A 16104-nucleotide genomic window follows, 5' to 3' on the forward strand; every position below is an offset into this window, starting at 1 on the left:
GTCTTCTCTCTGTTATCAAGCCTTGATCTGTACCGTTTGAACGTTATATCTTGTGCAGCGGTTTTCGGCTGTGCAATCCCGCTTGTGCGTGTTCTCGCCAGATGCCCGACGTACCGGTCCATTCCTGTTAAAGTTGCAACCTATATGGGGAGCTCTGGGCCAGGTACAAGGATCCAAGAACAAAGGAGGAGAGGCACCATAGGTTGGTTCAGTAAGGCATGCATGTGCAAATACAAGAGCCAAGAAGAGAGTCCCCAAAGTCGTTAACAATGACTTGCTTTGGGCCATTCTGTAATGTTGGTTGCGTTGATCCATCAAGTTTTGAAGTCCTATTTATAGCCTTTGGAAACAGGAAAGCAATCTATTTTTATGCAATTAATGGAGCTAGATGATCATGAACAACTTTTTTCTTAAAAAGGGGCTGTTTTTTATTAGGCTTCAAAAGGGTATTTGTTGACCCTTTCCTAAATGGCAATTACCACTTAAACATGGGCCTCACGAATGATAATCCTTCCCTTGAGGCTCCAGTTGTTTGGGTTTCAGTTGGTAGTTTAATAGAATCGTGGGGTCTTGTTTGAATGCCGGTAGCTTCAATGAGGCAGTCAAAGCATAAATGCTAAATATAATGTTATATGTAGAGCTGATTTCCTCCTAACTACTCTCTCTCTCTCTCTCTCTCTCAAAATGGACCTGGCCAATTAATCAGCCTTCTCTTTCTTAATGAGTTTGCTTCAACACCAGCTTTACAATTGGCTTGACGCAATGACTTCACATTTCTCGTGTTTCAAGCTTGAATGCCTTAAGCCAACTCCACACTCTAATTACAACTAGGGGTGGGCAACGGGCCGGGCGGCCTGATGGAACAAGCCGACCCTGCCCGCCATGGGCCGGGTTTGGGCCAAGGTTTTAGGCCCGGGCCCATTAGGTACCGGGCCAAAACCCAGCTCGTTTATATGTGGGCTGGGCCTCGGCCGGTCCAGCCCGGTGGGCAATGGGCCTGAGTTATTTATTAAGTTTTTAATAATATAAAAAATCAAAATTTAACTATTGCATAGTAACTTGGTAGCTATTACTATTTACCTAATTAGTTAGGTTAATTTTATGAAAACTAGAAAGATGATTAATTGGGTGCATGAAAAGTTGGGAAATTGTTAATTATTACTATTTACAAATGGATTTGGGCTGGGTTAGACCGGATCCGACCTGCTTCACATTGGCCCATTGGGCTGATGGGCCAGGCCATTTGCTGCTCTTTAAACCCCAACTTGTTAAGAACCGAGCCATCTCCGGACCGGGCTGCACTTAAAGCCCAGCGAGCCAAGCTCTAAATGGACCCGAGCCGGCCCGATGTCCACCCCTAATTACAACGCGAGTTTTTGGGTTGTTGCTAGAGTTTGTTTTTCAACTGCTAAGCTGCTGGTAAATGAGCTGAACTTGGGCTACTCAGGCTTTGCTAGCTGGTTAATAGTCAGACACTCTTTCAGTTCAGCTCGCCTGGCTTAGCGTGCTGAGCAGAGCAGAGCTTGAGTTTACACCAGCCTGATTGAGCCAAGCTCAAACAAGCTCACTAAATTTTAGAAAAACAAAAAAATCACAGGTTCCTGATAGTTTTTGGTGAATCTAATGCCGGAATATATAGTGCAAGCTAAATAGATGTTTCAGGTCAATCTGACTCCAAATTTGTCTTAGTTAATGGAGTTAACGATGTTCATATAAATAAACAACCAGCTACGAGCTTTTGGTCAAGATAAAGGCAGATATCAAAAGAAGACGTGTGGTGTTTAGTCCATCGGTTTTAGCATCTCGATAACTAAAAATGCTTGAATATATAAGGCTGGACTATACGCTTGAACGTGCACACACACATACACTAGAAAATGGCCCAACCTTACTAATGTGTGTGCACACATACTCTCTTTGTAACTCTATGATGATCGTTGTAGGTGACCAATAGAGAAGATGCTCACCAAGATGAAGGTCATCTGCATCCATGTAGTTTAGACACCCCAATGACCGAGTCATTTCATGTCAGGGGTCAAATGCCAAAATCTAGTGTTTTCAGATAATTTTAAAGTTATTATAAATTCAACTTTATTTTTAGCCTCAAAAACAGCATCCTGAATATTTTAATCTAAAATATTGATTAAACTAGAGGATCTTAGATTTCCAAGGTAACAAAAATCATGTCAATCCAACATTGAAGTCAAAAGTTATGACTAAACAAGGTGACTTATTCAATAAAATCTTGTTTTTCAGGTAGAGGTCACTTTGAGTGAATTTTTGACCACCAAAATGGTTATTTTTTTTAATATAAATTAAATTTAAAGATGTTAGTTTAACAACTCACTCAAAATGCTTTGATCTAACATCGGAATAGAAAGTTATGGCCAAAATAAGTTAACCTATCAAGCTTGTTTTAGCTTGTTTCCTAACGACATTAGGGATTGTCATTAGAAAACTGCTAACAACAATTGGATTATCATTAGCAGATTTTTTATTGTTGATAGTAGCTCTTTTGATGCATCGTTAGGAGGTCCAAAGATGATGAATTATCATTAACAAATCTCATTATGTCGTTAGCATTTTGGAGTAACGTTAGCACTTCTGTAGTGTCGTTAGCGTTAGCAATTCATTTGGTCCAAAACGCACGTCATTTGAAGATAAACCTTTTAGAATCATATTCTTGTCTCACAAACTCGTGAGATGGAATTTAATGAACCTACTATCATTTCAAAAAACCTGAAAAACTTTCTAACTTATCTCTTTCCTGGATCCTCGGCTAGGAAACCCCTGGCCAATAAAAAAGACCCCCTAGATCCTAGATATGCAGGAGTTGTATCGAAATCCACTAAAAAATCTATAAATAAGGGTCAATTTCCCTAACACCTTAGCCTAGCCTAAGACCCAGATCCCTTGTCTCATAGAGTCTCACAGAGCTCGTGCCTAGCCAAAGTCTTGTCGTAGTCTCTATGCACTCGTCATCATCATAGGAAAGAAATACCTAATCCTTAGTTGAGATTCATTTTTTCTGCACTTTTTTTTCTATTTATTTTATTGTAAAAGTATAAATTTTTTAATGAATATTATATTTATCATGTTTATGCTTTTTTTAAGCATCGGTGGTCCACCGCACCATCAACCTCATCTTTTTTACCACGTACAAGGTACAAACACTCGCAAGTTGAAGCTTGTGTTGAAGATTTTGAGCTCTTGGTGCAACTCATCCCTGCTTGACGAAGGATAAAAAGTGCTCAACTTCAAGAGTAGACCCCACATATTTCTCTCTAGTCTCAAATTTGGATCTAGTTTTTAAATCCAAAATTGTGTTTTCAAGATAAGACCCTCTTTTTGGATTTCAAAGTTTGGGGATCCATAGAATTGTGATCACGATGGGACTGCTTGTCTAGACTTTGAAATCAACATCTTCAGAATTTTAAGTGCCATGAGGTTAGTATATTTTATATTATTTATGGATATTAGATCCATCCTAGATCCAAAATCCAAGTCTATTTTATTTTTTGTCTGAGCCTCATCTATTAACAAGGTCATATCTCCCTATTCGAAAGTCAAATTGTCATGTTTTAGGACTCGTTGAAAAATAAACTACCAGCTCTACATTTCTCATTTTTTTATAGATTCATATTCTAATTCTAAGGCCTTTGAAAATGTGTGAAAATCGCAAAAACAAATAGTTTTCTGATTATTTTCTACAAACCTATTCATGTTTCTTGAACCATATCTCAACACTCTGGTATAAAAAAACTAGCATTTTTATTATTGTTGGGAAGCTAAAACATGGTTCTAAAAGTGCTCTATTTTGAGTCAGAACTGAAAACTCAACTAGTGTCCTTATTTTCGTGTTACAAAACTGAGACAAAAAATTGGCCTACTGACTATAGCAGCTAGACAACCTGTCTTCTACAGCTCATATCTCTCTAACCACTCATCATATTCAAGTGATCTTAGTGGCATTGAAAATCTGACTTCTCAATATATTTTTATTATTTTTACTATTTTTTTATTTTTGGTGATGCTAACCAAAAAGTAGCTAGAACAGTTAGAACAAGTGCTCTGGTGATTGTTTTTCTCTTATCTTGGGTGTGTTGTCCGATTGTATATCAATGCCCACTAATCGCTTTCTGAAGAATAAGTTATTGTTTGAAAGATATTTAAGTCTAATTTCTCTGTTCTTTTTAGAGTTTTCCTGAATTTGCCATTCTCTAACTCCAAAATCAATGTCCAAATTTTGATATGGATATTGGATTTCAAAAAACCTCAGTAATTCTCTAATTTTTTATATCAGACTCGACTTTTAGGTACCAGAATCCTATGATTTCATCACCCTAAGTTTTGTTCTGATAAAAGAAAGCATACAATGGTATGAATCACCACAGTTTGCTTGTTGTGAATTGATGCAAAATATCATGCTTCTTGCAAAATATCAAAATCCTTGGAATAGTATTCACCACCCCTATCCGATCTCAAAACTTTTATAAAATACCCACTTTGTTTTTCAACCAAGGCTTTGAATTGCTTGAAATTTTTAAAAACCTTCTACATATCCTTTATAAAATAAACTCGAATTTTTTTACTAAAGTCATCAATGAAGGTGAAGAAATATTAAGATATTATATTAAGTGGATCGCATGCATCCATGTGAACTATCTCAAGGGGCCTCTTTTCTCTTTTTAAAATACTATGTGAAAACCTCTCACAATGATGCTTTTCAAGGATAGCCCTCACAAAATTGACTAGGATGGTAAATTGGAGGCAACCCTTTCACCATTCTTAATTTATGCAACAATTTCAAAGTAACAAAATTGAAGTGCCCATATCTCAAGTGCTACAACCAAGGTTTCTCATTCACACAAGTACTCAAGTGTATTAGTATATCTTTATGTACATCAAGCAAGAACATTTGGTTCTTTGACATGCCAACTTTATCAATCAAGTTATCATTTTAATCTTTAATAGTGGAGGTTAAATCCTTTAGTTGAATATTATACTATTTTTTTAAAAAGTTGGCCTAAACTTAAAACATTGTTCTTCATGTTTGAAATATAATAAACATTGAAGATGAAATCATACTTACCATTCTTCAACCGAACTAAAATATTACATTTTTCTTTCATCAAAAGTTGATAAGCATTACCAATTGTTACCTTGTCATTAACTGATTTATCAAGCTCCACAAGTATGCACATGTGATTGCTAGCCCTACTAACAAGATGCAAATAATTGCATTCATCAAAGTCTCCTTATTTGCAAGCCAACAAGAGACTTGAAGCCACATCATTAACTTTCTTTTCTACAAGATTTGTTTGTTCTTCATTCTCATTAGAGTCCTTAAATGTGCATTTGATACTTATATGACCATACTTCTTATGGTTGAATCATTGAATATTAGAATGATCATACTTTTACCTCTTAAAAGTTTATTATTGGTGTTGTCAAATTCATGCTCGCCTCCATATGTTTGACCATGACTTCTTTCTTTAGGTCCACCTATTGCTTCTCTAAGTCTATGAGTTGATATATAGTCATAGTTTTTAGATATTTGGACTCTTTTGTAGTCATAACAATGAAATTAATTTTGCATCCAAAAATCATAGAATCTTTTTCATAAATCGGACATAACTCAAATTCTGACAATTTCTTTTCAATTGGTTAGAAACTACCATAACTCTTGAAAATAGTTTGATATTGACTCACCTTCCTTCATTCGAAGTGCTTTGAACTCGGTTATCCAAGTTTGAAACAGAGTTTTTTTTTTTTTTTGCAGCTCCATTGTAGTAATTTTGGAGAATCTCTCATGCTTACTTTGAATTGGTTGATGGTGAAATCATCTTAAAAGTATATTTATATATACCTTAGTAGATGAGTAATAAAGTCTTCTTGTCTCTTTTTCTATTCTTCTTGAGAGCTTCCTTACCATTTTTTGATACGGTAATCTTTGCTTAAGCATTTGTTGGTTCAGTATACCTATCATTAATCACCTCTCAACACTCTTGAGAGTTCAACAAAGCCTTTATTTGGATGTACCAATTCTTGTAGTTGTTTTTGGACAAATGAGGGACTTGAGTTTGAAGCATGTTGAATGTCATTATGGCTCTTATATCACTTTGAAAGAAAAAAATATTAGAAGAGGTTCTTAATCTCACACAAGAAATGCTCAAGAGAGAAACATTCAAAAACATCAATCTATTAGATAATATTTTTCACTTATATTCAAAATACATAACTCATAAGTATATATAGAGTTGGAAGCCCTTTCTACACATCTCTCCTGTAGGTAACAACTTTTGGCCTTTTTTTCACGAGCCCATCTCTAAATATGAATTTCCATCTTAATGATTACTAATAACATGCACCACTATAATAACGGCTCTTATGCATAAATGACTACTTGTATGTCTTAACTTACATAACTCATAAAACTTTCTTCTTGATTCTTCACATGTCATCTCAATGGCTTTACACTCAACACATGTCTAACTGCATTGCTTACTACATTCATTACATGACTTTGAGAGTTACCCAATATGTGCATAGATAACCTATATAATAAACTCACATTAACATTTTTTTATGCCCATATTGTTCATATTACATTATGTAAATATCAATTTTGCCCATATATACACCATATATTGGCAAACTATCCATAACTCCTAATTACATGACAAATTCAACACTTGACTTTGGCTCACAACCAAAAAATGAGTTTACACTTTCAAAAAATGCCAAAAAATAGCATCCAACAAGGATCTCTTTTCACCTTAGTATATTGTTAGAAAGCTAAGATAGCATTCAAAATGCTCATTTTTTAACAAGAACTATGTTTTTCCTTTTTTTATTTTCATGCCTATTAATTATAATTCTCGCATTCCTCTTGTTACAATGGACATGGTCAAGTGTTGTTTGGGGTACTGAGCATCGGGTCGAGTATCCAGGTATTGGTTATCCGACCAGGGGTGTCAATGAGTCAAGTTTGACCCAGATCTGACCCATAGCAAACTCTATAGGGATAGAGTTTTATAATAAAAAGATCTGATTGGAATCTAGGTCAAACCTGAAGGGCCTGATTAGTATATGGAGAAGGGTATCATTTGTGAAATATCATACCAAACCTGGGTCTGACCCCAGTTTGAATTAAGATCCATGATCTTTCAATATAAAAAAGTTCAACGGAATTGGACTGGGTCTGGTTCGTGCAATCCTTGTAGGACATGGTACAGTACCATCACTCCAAAATCAGTTCTGAGTTTAGACCTACGTTAGTCTGAACCAGATCCGACCGGTTGGCACCCTTATATCCGATCCAGATAGTCAGGTCTGGGCAGCCTCTGCAACCTGGAGCTTGTTAAGAGACAGACCCGGCCTGGCCAGACTAATAACTTGCCAGGTTCAGGTATGGGGAAAAAGGGCAGTCAATGAAGTCCAATCCACCCAGCCCAATATAGTTAGGTTCAAAATGGCCCAGCCCGGCCCAGTAAAAAACTGGTTCGGTAGAACCCGATCTCAACCTGGTCCTAACAGACTTTGTGTCAGGGATGCCTTCAAGACTGTCAGTCACTAGTGAGAACCGTCCCGATGTCCACCCGTATTTATAGCAAACCCCACATCAACATCCATCCAATAAAAAAGGGACGTAGATACAGTTTGAGCATAAGTAAAGTACACCCAAGTAAGGATGGTAGAACTAACTGAACACAAGTTAGTCTGGCTCAGCTCATTTACAGCCATGTATGGCTCGTGCTTGCCTCATCTGGCACATGCCAGCAAAACAGTCATTGAGCTCCTACGAGCCTGAGTTGGCTTGTTTAAATTTGCAACAAAAAAGAAGAAAAACAACATTTTTATTTAAAGAGTCCACAATGTAATAGAACTTCAAAGCATTCACTGACGTGCAAACCCATCCAACCAGTTGAGCTACCATATTATTTTGCATACTTATCATGCATACTCGGATTAAGTATGTTTGCTTAGGAGGTCAGCAAATGTTTGCCGACCAAAATATGTTTGCTGGTATAAATCAAGATTTTCATAATTTTTTTTCTTTTTGCAAATCTAACTCTTACGATGCATTCGGCATGGTCCATTTGGTTGAAATCTGCTGTTGGATCATCGTAATCGGATCAAGAAATACAATTTTTATGTTTCAATATTTATGAAAATTCTAAGCCATTGATTTTCAATCATTAAAAGAACCCTTTTATACATCATAATTGGATGACCCAAGAGTTTGTTTTTATAAAACCAAGCGTCTAGACCACATCCTTAAAATTTTACAAAAAAAAATAAAAAAAACCTACTTGTTGGATGGGTTTGAGTCTTTTGACCAAATCTGATCTCATAGATGCTTTGGAGGGCAGAAAACAACAGATGTGTTCAGTGTGTTTAGTGTGGTTGTTTGAGACTTTTGACCAAATCTGATCTCACAGATGGACCTTGGATCATAGTTTTTTTATGTAAAAATATATTTTTTTGAGGTTTGAACTTTAGGCAAATTATAGGCCATTGATTTTTCAACCCTCGTAAAATCTAACATATCTATCAAAAAAACATGATCCAAAGGTCATTTTCTACTAAACTTTATAGGTAGATCACATATGGCGAGTCGGTGTGCAAAAAAAAATGAAAATAATGAAAATAATACATTTTTTCACTAGGGGTTCCTTACCCCACGAGGGTAGCAGTATCTTTCTATGATGTGCAAAAAAAGGAAAATAATACATGTTTTCACTACCTTACCCACGAGGGTGTTCCCATAGTACCTAGTAGTCTCACCTAATAGAAGCTTTAGATTGTCAAATTTCTTAAACTTTTTTAGTTGATCAAACTAGATATGATTTATAAGCATTATTTAGTAGAAAACAAAATTTGGATTACTAGATTATAGCATATATGTATGCTTTTTAAGACCTTTAAAAATCAACAGTTCACAATATATCAAAATTTCATGACTTAAAAAAATCCTACTTTTATGTACAAAAAACATGATCCAAAGCACGGTTCCTATCAAATAAACTATGTTGAGTACATCCAAAAGGTTAATTGAGAAGATACAACCTACAACCATGATTTCTAGTATGTGAGAGTAGGTACTCCCGAAGCACCATAGCACTATTCATATATACATGATGAATGTTAACTTGAGCGTAAACCAAGATTTTCATATACTGTACTGATGTCGACTCTGAACTCTATGCTTACTTTTACATGAACCAGTTCTTTATGACGTATAAGAATGATCTTTTAATGCTTGAAAATCAACTACTCAGAATTTTTATAAAATTGAAACATCTAAAAATCATATTTTTTGGTCAAAAACATAATCCAAGAGTTGATTTCTACAAATGGACCATCTCGAATACATATGCAATGTCCGATTTCAAATAAAGTATTAAAAATGCCTAATTCACACTCTACTTCATATATTTCCAATTAACACATGATCACCTGCACCCACCCAGTAGAAAATCAGGCTTTATAGATGTGTTCAACATATTTTATTTGATAGAAATCATGTCTTGGATCATGTTTTTTTAACATAAGTTTTTTTTAAATAATAAAACTTTGACATATTGTGGGTCCTTGATTCTTTAAGGTCTTAAAAAACCTATACAAACATCGCAATCACATGATCCACAACTTGTTTTATACTTGAAAATGCAGGCATATTATATCTGTAAAGTTAGATAAGCAAAGAAACCCAGTAAATTTAAAAAATCAAGGCTAGGTGAGAGCAGGTGTCAGTGGTAGCTGCCTACCAGTTTTCTAGCCCACCACCAGTCTAGAGAATGGGTATTTTTAGATTGTTTTTGGCATATCTAACCCTGCAGATGTGTTCTGGCAAACACTTGGATCATGTTTTTTTATAAAAAAACATGATTTTTTAAGCCTTAAATATTTTTTAAAAAAAAAGCTTAAAATATTAATTTTTAAACCTTATAAAAACCTATCTATGTGTTGGAATCTAACAATCATTTATATAAAATCAAACATGCAGGTAGAATACATCTTATGGTCAACCTTCAAAAAGTTAAGCTAGAAAAATGATATGCAACTACCTCTCTCTCTCTCTCTCTCTCTCTCTCTCTCTCTCTCTCTCTCTCTCTCTCTCTCTCTATATATATATATATATATATATATATATGCAGACATGGTGTATATTTGATTTGTGTTGAACTTGATCAGCGATCATCTCAACCATGTTTCGGTCCATGTTCATTTGGATACTCCATATTATGTCGTGGATCTGTTCAGCATGGCTGAGGGTTTGGAAAAAACAGAATAACAGGATTTTTCATCGTCTTATCCCCCCATCCACAAAGGTCTTGTATGCGATAAGCACTGATGTCATGTTGACCATCAAGGTGGCATAGCTGGTTACAGGCCAGCAGTGGATCAATACTCATAGTCGCTATCCTTTGTTTAGACGGAATGTGGAACCCGATTCCCACATATTTTCTTGCTGCTCTTGTATAAGGATATCTCATACATAGAATCACTAGAGTACGAGAACTGAAAATATGAAAACTAATGTGTGAACTGCTATTTTCATAGATTTTTTAATTCTTTTCTCTTGAATTTAACCCTACAAATGTGATATAGGTGCTTGGCTTTATAAGAACTGGATCATCCTATTTTGATGCATAAACATGATTGTTTAAGGTTTTAAAATCAATGACTCATAATCTTCATAAATATTCAAGCATTCAAAAATCACATTTTTTCATCAAAAGTATAATTCCTAGCAAATTCACCATGCCAAGTACATCCAAATGGTTGAATTTGCCAAAAAAAAGTGTTGGAAATATCCATATTTCTAGTTCTCATATTTTAGTTAGTTCTCCTTATACGTAAATCATCTATGATTCTACAACTGTTTACCACGGTTTAATAAATTCTTCTCTTTTTTTAACGAAATTTTTACGCTGTCAGGACATAAGTACAGCAGGCAGCACAAGCCCCTCTGGAAACTGTTTCTCCGCGTAAATATATAAAAAAATGGAAGCCCCGTGTGTCCGGAAATGATCAACATGGGTCACATGAACCCCAAGTAATAGCTTAATAGTACATGAACGTTGAGCCCATGTAATAATCATGACCCATTGCCTCATAAAATACACTTTCCTTAATCTTGGAAGTGAGGATGGTAGTGGACCGGGGGACAACGGCCCCCCGCCCTGTTTGGACCGGGGATGAAGGGCATGAAACGGGGACGAAGGTTAAAATCTATCTCCGTGCAGGGATGGAGGCGGGGATGGACTTACTCTTTTCCCCGCCCCGCCCCGCCTTGTCCCAATCCCCACCTAACATTCCCAATCCTTCAAGGGATGACTGTAGACTAAGGAAAAACGGGCCCCGCCCCACCTGGACCCCGTTTGGACCAGGGATGGAGGTTAGGATTTTGAAACAGGGAAGGGGCGAAGACCTTGTCCCCCACCATCTCTACTTGGAAGCAGAGGCCATGGCTTTATAGCGGACGTAGCGCTCGCAGCCCCCTCCACTCACACACCTCACCCTTGTTTGACTAACAAATAATTCTTTATATTAAATCAACTTTCTTCTATTAGTCGAGGCTTTGAAGTAAACGCCAATGCTATTTTACGAAAAGGCTGCCACCCAACTTTTGACCTTTTCTTAGTTATTAAATTAAGAACAGGCAGTACATTCAAAATTCCAATACTATACTTAAGCTATAGTAAGTTGACCACTTTACCTTTCTTAGCTCTATAATTTTTGCATGATTTATTATTTGAATAAACTGCATCTGACATCGAAAACCTGATCGCGCTGACCTGTTTAAAGAAACATATGCACGTTTGAAAGAGAGAAAAACTTTCATAGGAAAAGAAAGTTTTGCCTACCAGAGTTTTTGATATGAGTTCTCCAAAAGAAAGTTTTTTGCTTGTTTATTTAGTACGAGAAAAATGAGCGAGCTGGAAACGAAAGAAAAAAAAAATTGCTTGTTTGATTGTGTATGAAAAATTTTTCTCATGCTACACAGAAAGCTGGTTATTTGACAATTGGAGCTCGGTAACAACAACTGAACAAAACAGTTGGTCAACCTGAACTTCACATCTTAACAAAAAATTCTCCTTCACTGATTCAGGATACATCTATCATAATTCAAAAAATAAAAATTATCATAATTCAAAAAACAAGAATCATCTATCCCAATTCGCCATTGTATTCCTGTAGTTATTTTTCATTCAAGCCATACAATTGCTAATACTTACTTATTTTCCATCAACATTAACTACAAGAGTTTATAATCAGCTTAAAGTATAAATTAAGATTTTAATATGGTTTTTGTGAATCTTCCATCAAGAATTAGTATGCAAAACATACTATCTAAACAAGAGTGATTAAATTCATCAATTCAAGCAATTGAGACCAAAAAAAACAAACAAGAAACTGAAACAGGGCCTTTCAACTAATAATGTTCATGACATTCTTCCAGAATTAACACCAAAGAAACAAATCTCAAATAATAGCAGAGCACAAATACCCATTTAAGCAGCTCTAGAGAAAAAAGAGAAAAAAATCCAATAAAAAAATAGGATACAATTGGGGTTGTCGCTAAACGCATGCATATTTCATCAACAAACCGCACCAAAAACAATAAATTCAAACGATAATCCAAGACAAGAAGAGCAAACAAAATCAGGGCTTTCAGATCCATGAGCAAGCACCCGAAAATAAACGATTTGGGGGATCAAAGAGAGGGTACCTCCTCAGGTGGATAGGGATGAATTTTGGATGGGGAGCAAGGAAGCACCGTGCTCGAGTCCCAACGGAGATCAAGGAGGGAGACGAGACGATGATGGTGGTGGTGCGGGGGGCAGCAGGAAGTGGGTGGAAGACAATGACAGTGGCAGTGATGAAGACGATAGTATGACTGTGTGAGAGAGGGGGGATAGAAAAGACTGATAAAAAAACACTCCTCTACTCTACCCCGCCTCCCCTCCCCTCCCCTCCCCTCCCCTCCCCTCCACAAGAAGTGTTTCCTATCAAAATATGTAGCTTTTTAAAATGTTTCTCATAGAAATATTCTCTTGTTAGAAAAGGTCAAAAAAATCGTGCGATTTTTTCTACTTCGGTTCACTTCTCCTACATGACTCCTGCTTCCAAACGCCCTTAGAGTTGTAAGTAATAGGATTAGTAGCCACAAACGCTAAGATCTTCTCTCTAAACGTATTGTTTGCAAACCCAATACTTCAATAATTTGTTCTACATTATATTAAATTATATCATACAAAATATTTTTAAAATATATTTGTTACCACTTAACGAGTTTGATATGAACACCTATTGTTCATGTTCGTCTTGTCGAGCCTATTTTACAAGTTTGAACTGCATTTTATGGATAGCTCGACTTGTTTTGGAGGCACTACTTTTTGCTTTATCCGTGACTCTCGAGACTAAAAAAATGTTCAAAGAACTTGTAAAGCCGATATTGAAAGCAACACAGGGTGTTTACAAAAACATGCCTCACTTTTGGCTTATTTACAAACACATAGCTAACCTTTGAGATGTTGAGATATTACAAACAGATGCCTAACTTTTGAGAACTGTTTTGGTAATTAGGCGTGAGTTAGGCATGTGTTGATAAATAATTCAAAAAAGTTTAAAAATAAGCTAAAAGTTTAAGCCCTAACATCTGATATTAACGATTATAACAGCAATGACTACGTATCGCAAACTGCATCCAATAATAGGTGGAGCAGCCTAATATGACAGAAAGTAGTTCAATGAGAATTTGGTGTCAGTCTTTATCTATGCCACACAATTAGAAGACCAGGGGCAAACCCTTCTCATGGGATACCACGTGATCAACTTTTACAACCTTACTATCAAAGACATCACAAAGGTTACAATTTTAGGTTTTGCATCCTCATGTGAAATAATTACAACACCCATTCTAGATTGCTTATAGCCGTGTACACACAAAACAGTGAGCTGCAGAACTGCTTAAATTAATTTGATACAAGTATCAGTCACAGAAATGAGGTGTTTAATAGCTGGTGAGCCACTCACATGGAATGTTCAGCAAACTATAACATGGTGGGTACTTCAGTAATTTGAAGAGAGATAGGAGACGGGACGCTCACTCCCAGAAAGCGTGAATGGTGATCCTCTTTCACCTTTGTCTCCCCAAATTCACTTGTACGTGACACCTCAACATTTATACAGTCCCAAGCAAAAGGAGAGAGAGAAAAGGCCATGGCTTCGCCCAAGCACAGGGGGAGGCCGTATGGAGTAATGCTGCTGCTAGCTTTTGCAGCAGCGGTGGCGGGAGTGATGGTGGTTCACAAGCTCAGGGAAAGACGAGTCTACAACATCCTCCTCAGGGAGAAGGACAGAGAGATCATAGCTCTTAACCTAAGATACCAGGTAACTCTCTCTCTCTCTCTCTCTCTCTCTCTCTCTCTCTCTCTCTCTCTCTCTCTCTCCATGGGTGTTTATGAAACAGTTACACCATCAACGGTAAAAGAGAAAAAGATCACATCTTTGTTCATTTTGTTTGAGTATTTTTTGCATGTAAACAATCCCTTTGGTCCTACAATTTCTCGTGAGACCTCTTTTCTTTCTCGTGCTCCAGAAATGTGATTACAAGTTTGCTGATTTACACGTTCTGTGAAATATTGACATGAAGAACCCACATTGTTTCTGAATTTCTTTTTAGGCTCTGTTCGGGAGCCTCGCTATTGAGATGGATTGCCAAAATATGGTTTTGCCCAAAACGTGGTGCTGAGGATGGAGTTGCCAAAAACATCTTCCTGTAATGTTGAAATATGGTGTTGGGGCTGCCAACTCCATCCCCAATGAGTGTTTTGGCAACACCACTGCTCCCAAACAGCAGAGAGATGAGAACATGAGAGCACTTGGGGAAACCACAACACACCTCCGATATAAGGCTCCCAAACAGGGCCTTAGATTCATCTGTTTACTGCAGAGGGAAAAAAAGTCTAAATAAGAAAGCTTTTCCGGTTTTCAGATTCATTGGCTATTTTTTTCTCATCTACTAGAGGTCAAAAACTAATATTTGTCATCAAGGTCAAGGAGAAAAATAAGAGTTCATAAGGCAGGCTTTTTTATATTTCTGATTATTGGTCTACTTTTTCATCTAATTAAGTCAAAAATTAATATTTGTCGTTATAATTTACGGAATGTCATGACTTGATATTCCTTTGCTTATGAGGTTGGTTGTTCTATCTTTCTGCTATACCCATTTGTTTATTTATTGAAATGAAAATCAGCTTGCATCAAGACTCCTTGTCTATGAGATCGGTTCATCTTTTGATTTCTGACAGGGAGAAAAAGGTTTCTCCAAAGAGCTGAAAAGAAAGATGGAGGACATGAAAGCCAAAATTGAATTCCTTAAGAACCAAAAGATGGAGTTGAACGGCAAGCTCTTGGAAATGCAATCACTGACAACTTCCCTTCAAGAAAAGCACAGAGCCCTGGGTGCAACCCTGGAGGAGAAGCAGAACCAGGTAGAAAACTTCAAAGTGAAAAAGAGCCTCTCAAGAAAAATGTATGTGCAGCTCATAGCTCTGAAAGAAGCTCTGAAACAGAAGGAAGATGAGATCCATGAACTCAAGCGCCGGCATGAAAACCTGCATCCAGTGCAGTCTGGTGGTTCTGACAATACTTTGAGTTCTCCGGCTAATGGCACCAGCATATCAGACAGAGATAATAGTACAGTCAGAGAACAAGAGACTGTTTCAAACGAACAGCAGGCTGCGCAACATCAAAATCCTAGAGATGGGGAGCAACCAGCCAATGTGGAAGTTGTGAACAAAGAAGGCAATGACACTCTTCCGAACAGAAATGCAGATAAGCAGAAAGAAGATGCAAGAACAGATGCTGTCAAACAACAAGGAAATCCAGATGCTGTTAACAAGCAGCCTGAGAATGGAACTGCACAGGTTGCTGATGGCATCCAAATGCCAGTGGATACAAGGATTGATGCTGTTAACAAGCCAGAAAAAGTCGAGAATGGTGACATCAAACTGTCAGAAAACAGGGAGAGTAAGAATGCTGAGAGAATGCAAGGTGAAACAATCGCCCTCCTTACCAATTTGGAAC

The sequence above is a fragment of the Nuphar pumila genome, chromosome 6 (genome assembly GCF_984573655.1).
Source record: "Nuphar pumila chromosome 6, dmNupPumi1.hap1.1, whole genome shotgun sequence".
In the NCBI taxonomy this organism is placed as follows: domain Eukaryota; kingdom Viridiplantae; phylum Streptophyta; class Magnoliopsida; order Nymphaeales; family Nymphaeaceae; genus Nuphar; species Nuphar pumila.